Source organism: Metopolophium dirhodum, chromosome 1 (genome assembly GCF_019925205.1).
Source record: "Metopolophium dirhodum isolate CAU chromosome 1, ASM1992520v1, whole genome shotgun sequence".
Taxonomy (NCBI): Eukaryota; Metazoa; Arthropoda; class Insecta; order Hemiptera; family Aphididae; genus Metopolophium; species Metopolophium dirhodum.
This window is the reverse complement of record NC_083560.1, coordinates 23,637,248-23,643,019: the sequence shown is the minus strand read 5'-3', so window position 1 is coordinate 23,643,019 and position 5,772 is coordinate 23,637,248. Positions and strand designations below refer to the sequence as shown.

The window sequence follows — 5,772 nt, the reverse complement described above, 5'->3', positions numbered from 1 at the left end:
TATCTAGATATTTTTTTTGTTATCTGAGCTCAACTGTCAACACTGTAAATGGTAAATATTATCGTAATTAAAAAGTGCAGTAATATGCATTATACTAAAAGTATGTGAAAAATAAATAAATTATGTAAATCAACAGGAGGCAATTCGTGGCTATGAATATGATATGAATTTGATTTGTGAAAAGATACCATTTTTAGATTTATTTACAGTTTAAAAGTGTAAACTTACTTGTGAAATGGCACAGCGCTTTCTTGAATTTCAATTCTCGAGGCAAAAAAAAAATATTATACTTAGTCCAACAAGTCAGATTGCAATGGCGACTATATTATATCGATAGGTATATAGATTTCGATAAAAAATAACATTTGCACTCATAGTAAGGTCTAAAAATCAATGCACTAATTCCGTAATTCACAATGGATGAATGCAACAAGAATAAACAAGAATCATAAGGTTAGAACTTAGAAGTTACTTACGAGCGAGACTGCCGAATGCCGATAGTCAGTAATTATCATAGATAATACATAATCACAATATATAATACATAATATATTATTATCTATGGTTATCCTGGTAAGAAGTTAACTACACCGGTCACATTTCTCTAAATTCCATGGACTAAGTAGATGGGAGCATGAAGGATAGAGCCATAGAGACAGTGGCGTTAATAGGAAAAAAGTGTTGGGTGGGGGGGCTCAAGCCCCCAAATAGATAATAAAGATATTTTTATCTTCTGTCTTGGAAGATTTAGATCGTGTTATTATCTATGATTGTGTATGATAATTATATTTTATCATGTCATCCCCTCCCACATCTCCCATAAATGGTAGTTTGGCTCATCCGATGGATCGATAGCAATCAAGGTTTATAGATAATAAAGACAGGAGATATTATTTTGCTTACAATAGTGAATATAATAAAATATATTGTTTTCACATGCGATTTTACGAGTTTTGTAATTTGTTACTTATGTTTATCGTTTTCACATTCTTTTTTGCAAGTTGTATGCGTATTGATAATTTAATTTGAATACAATTCATTGGATATCATGTCTACAAATTCAAAAAACCTCTCAGGAGGATCATCTTGTGTTGTAGCGACGTGTAAGCATTATGCTAGCAAGACTAAAGATCAAGGACTCGACATATCATTTCACAGGTAGGTACCTACCTACTTTTACTGTAATTTTCCACAATAGGGTATTATTGTATTAAATATGAATGCTGAAAAATATATTGGTAGTTTATTTCGATGACAACAACACTTTTAAAGTTTTATAGTTAAACGAAAACCATCCAATAATAATCTTGTAATATTTTACATCAAGTAGCTACTTAAAATCAAATAAGCATTTTGAATTAACAGACTATTATATTTAAAATATTTTTGCACCGTATTAAATTATTAACATGTAAAAATAAATCTTGAAATTAATTAACCCAAGTATAAAATGTTTTTACTCAATGAAATATTTTAGGGATCTTTAATAATGTTTTAATATAAATTTAAAAATTATGAACTATGTATAGGTTTCCAATAAAGCATCTTGATATCTGTAATATGTGGGTACATAAATGTCGCCGAAGTGATAAGTGGAATTCTAAGACATCATTGTTTGTTCTAAACATTTTACCCCAGATTTTTTCATCCGAGATTTGAAAGCAGAACTTTTAGGTAATTATTTTTTGTAATTTTTTATTGGTAGTCAAAAATAATATATTTTATATAATATGTTTAATAATAATTTATTTTTTTAAAAACGCTTAGGATACACTCCTAAAGTTTGTATACTTAAACCTGATGCAGTCTCAACTTTACATTTACCACCGGATCATTCACAGAGTGTAACTTCTACTTCAGCGATCAATCGAAATGAGAGAATTGAAGCTAAATCAATGAAACAGGTAAATTTTAAATGTTTAATTTTTGTACAATATTAACAAAATGTAAATATTAATGAATAGACATTTAATTTAATTATAAAAATAGTACATATATTATACATACTATATATTATTAGCTTATTTAATTTCGATATTAGAACACAGTATTTTATGTAAGACCATGGGTTTAACATTTTAAAATTGTATTTATTTTCTATGTAATTCTAGTAGTATATATAATAATTTGCTTTATAGATTAAGTAACACAAAAATATTATTAGGTATATTTAATATATTTTATTTATCAAATTAGATTTGTAGTTGTAAAATATTTTCATCATATACTTGAGGTAGGTATCCAAATAAATAAAAATATTGTTACCTAATAAATATGGCAGCATTTAATATATCATAGTATATTTAATATTGTAAACGATTATAACAATTAATTACCATTAGCAATGGTATAGTTAAAATTATATTAATTTTGAATGTTTGTATATTTTTATTGGTCCATGATGAGTTAATATTATCCAGCATTACTTCTACTTCAGCAGATTCTCTGTCACCGCCAATTGCAATTTCTTCTACAATGAATGCAAACTCGATTCCATTTCCAGATAAATCACCTTTAAATATGGATTGATAAATATAAAATATGAACAATTATACAATGACCTTTTAAAAAAAAACACAATGAATTGAAAGTTGATAATGACAAACATAAGAGATAAGATTGTATAACTAGAAGATCCTCTTGTAAATTATAAAAAAAATGAATGAATGTCTTCGAACTAGTATAAATATACTGCAAAAACAAATAAATTCAACAAATTAAATTTTAAAAACAACTCAAAAAACAATGTCTGAAGAAGTAATAGTTCTCTCTCTGAAAAAAAACAAATTAGTGAAAATGAAGCAAAGAAATTGGTTTCATCAGTTTTTTCTCAGAATCAACTAAATTTAATATTAAAGAAAAAAAAGCGAGTGCATTTGACAAAAAATGAGGTGGCCAAAGTTTATACATGAAGGTACATCAGTAAAAGATCATATTATGTCTATATGAAAAACAAACTACACTATCGTCTACCCGGTAATAAAAATTTTAAACTTATTTTTCACTCATTCATAAGTTATATTTTTTCAGGACTATAATCTCTTCAGCGATGGGCCAAAACGATAGTAATGAGAAATGGTATTCATTTTTACGTGCTGAAAAGTATGAAACTTCATAATTTAAAAGATTATGAGAAACTTACCGTTTTCATGTTTGATGAAGTTAAAATATCAAATACAACAGAGTATGATGTACTGCATAACGAGTTTAGTTTATTGGTCCACATAATCAAATGCAAGTTGTAATGGCTAATATCTATAAATCTTGGAGAGCATTCAGATTCAGCAATCAAGAAAAAGTATAAATTTGAATAGGTATACTAAATAGGAATTCGTGTTTGATTATTAAAGATAATATTTTTGTTAATATATTATTTAATATTATATTTTAGGATAATAAATTCAACTGTAAGTACAACTACGATACCACGAGAAGATCTTCCTCAAGACGCATCGAGTTCAATACAGTCTAAAGAAGATATTAAAGATGGTGATTCTACACAACAAATACATGAAACCTTTCTCAACGCATTTCATCTAAGACAGGGTTTCACTTAACACTTTCTTAAATACACTGGGGACCACTAAATGAAAAAAAAATCTCTTAACAAGAATTCGGATTCGCTGTGGCTGCTATACAAACATGATACCTACATACCTACATACCTAAGTAGAGAACTGATTTTAATCATGGTTTTGGATGTTACTCATTGCACGTATGCCTACGTTTTATACTTAAATAGTTCCTCCTTGATAATGCTATTAAAGCAATGAAATCTGCTGTTAGCGAATTTCAAATATTTGGCCAACATAATATTGCAGTTAAACTTCATAAACTCTCTATAAAAGTAGCACCTGATCTACAAACAAGCATTCAAAAGATGATAACAAGCGCTTGTCTTCAGGTTATGAATAGGTAAAATTTATTTTGACTATGACATATTATCAAATGTAAGATTATTAAATACAAATTGAACTTTCATCATCAGCCAAATAAATAAAATCTAAAACAACAAAAAATGTTAAATTTTGGTAATTATTTCATTAATATTTATATTTCTGTTTTATATTGAGTATATTTAATTCCTTGTAGGGAGTACGCGTTATCAATGTACTGCTCCTTCTGCCTTTAAAGTAGTCAGCAAATGCCACTCTTTTTTTCTTGCTTTAATGCAGTAGTTTTTTTGTGATAATGCTAAGATTATCAATCCATTATTTTCAGATTCATTTTCCACAACTCTAGTAATGGCTGGTATACATGCCTCTTGTATAATCTTTAACACAAATTAATATCAAGTTGTTTTGTCAAATTGTTTGTTGAATTGAAATTTAAAAAGTATAAATTTGAATATACTAAATAGGAACTCATGTTTGATAATTAAATATAATATTTTTATTAATACATTATTAAATATTATAGTTTAGGTTATAAATTCAACTTCAAGTACAAGTACCATATCACGCATGAAGATCTTCCTCAACACACATTGACTTCTAGTTTGGATTTTGATAAATATTTAATTCATTATTTTCACTTTAGTTTTATATTAAGTATAATATTATATTCAAGTCAATAGGCGGTACACTAGTGAGGTACACTTTTTTTATGTGCGTTAACCGATTATACTTAATACATTTAAATATTTGTCTGGATTTCTATCATTACTTATATTATATATGTTGTTAATAATATTTTATAAACATAATTTAATAGTTTTTTTGTTAATAATAAAATATTAAGAGTTTATTATACTTGTTTGCTCTCACAGACCCATGCCCAACATAGATAAAAAGCTTTTGCCTAAAATCTTTTTTTTACATTATTTTTTAGTCATCTTAAAGTGAGATAAAAAATTATAAAGGATAATATTTTTGAAAGTATAACATCGATTTTAAATTTTATTGTCATTATTTTTATATTACTTTTTGTCTGTCAATACAAGGCCAGGGTGTAAATAGCTCAAAACAAGTCAAAAAAATTTTCAAAACTATATGGTGTATTGAATATGAGAATATAATCATTCAGTGGAATTTCCATATACCTATCTACAATCTCATAGACCTATAAACTAACTTAGAGGTCCATGTACTATCTAGATATTATGTATTATCTACACCATCATTATTCTTATACCTTAATAATCGTAATAATTGAGGATGTTAATTACTGACTAGGAAATGTTGAACAAATGAGCAATATTCACTTTCACGAGTCATATACATTATAAACAAATAATGAATATTTATTATTTATTATTTATTATTTATTATAATCAACGCCAGACGGCTTTTACAAAATAACAGACAGGAAGTACATAGATAACAGTATAAAACATATACAATATATATAAGATACATAACTTATACTAACTTAATAATAGAGAGAAGAAAAAGAATTAGTAAGTAATTAAAACAAAAAAAAACAGTGTGGTGTAAGTTAAGTAAAAAAAAATGTGAGCCTTCGTAATACATATGGCTTAATAGTCTATATGATTATTTGCATTATGCATCATTCTTGTAAGTGGGGCATTCCTGGAGAAGTTTGATTTATTGGTGGGTATATAAAAATTACATTGAAGCCTAATGTTACTAGGAATACGAAAGCTAAGTTCTCCAAGTAGTCTTGGGGCATCAACTTGTCCTTCTATCAGACGCTGAATAAAAGTGATATCAAAATTATCACGTCTTACAGAAAGGGGAACTAGTCTCAGAGCTTGACTTAATGGCCCATAATCATGTGGTGGATGAGGAATGTTGAGGCAATAACCGGCGA

The 5,772-nt window shown here is 27.2% G+C and overlaps 1 long non-coding RNA gene and 1 pseudogene across 1 annotated transcript; both read left to right on the top strand.

Annotated features, from left to right (window-relative positions):
• Positions 1 to 1,048: 1,048 nt before the first annotated feature.
• LOC132934560 (peroxynitrite isomerase THAP4-like) lies at positions 1,049 to 2,666 on the top strand (annotated as a pseudogene).
• A 416-nt stretch (positions 2,667 to 3,082) lies between these two features.
• On the top strand, positions 3,083 to 4,647 carry LOC132937492 (uncharacterized). Its single transcript, XR_009663683.1, has 3 exons — positions 3,083 to 3,314; positions 3,392 to 3,915; positions 4,420 to 4,647. It is a non-coding gene; the product is annotated as an uncharacterized LOC132937492 (long non-coding RNA).
• The last annotated feature ends 1,125 nt before the right edge of the window (positions 4,648 to 5,772 follow it).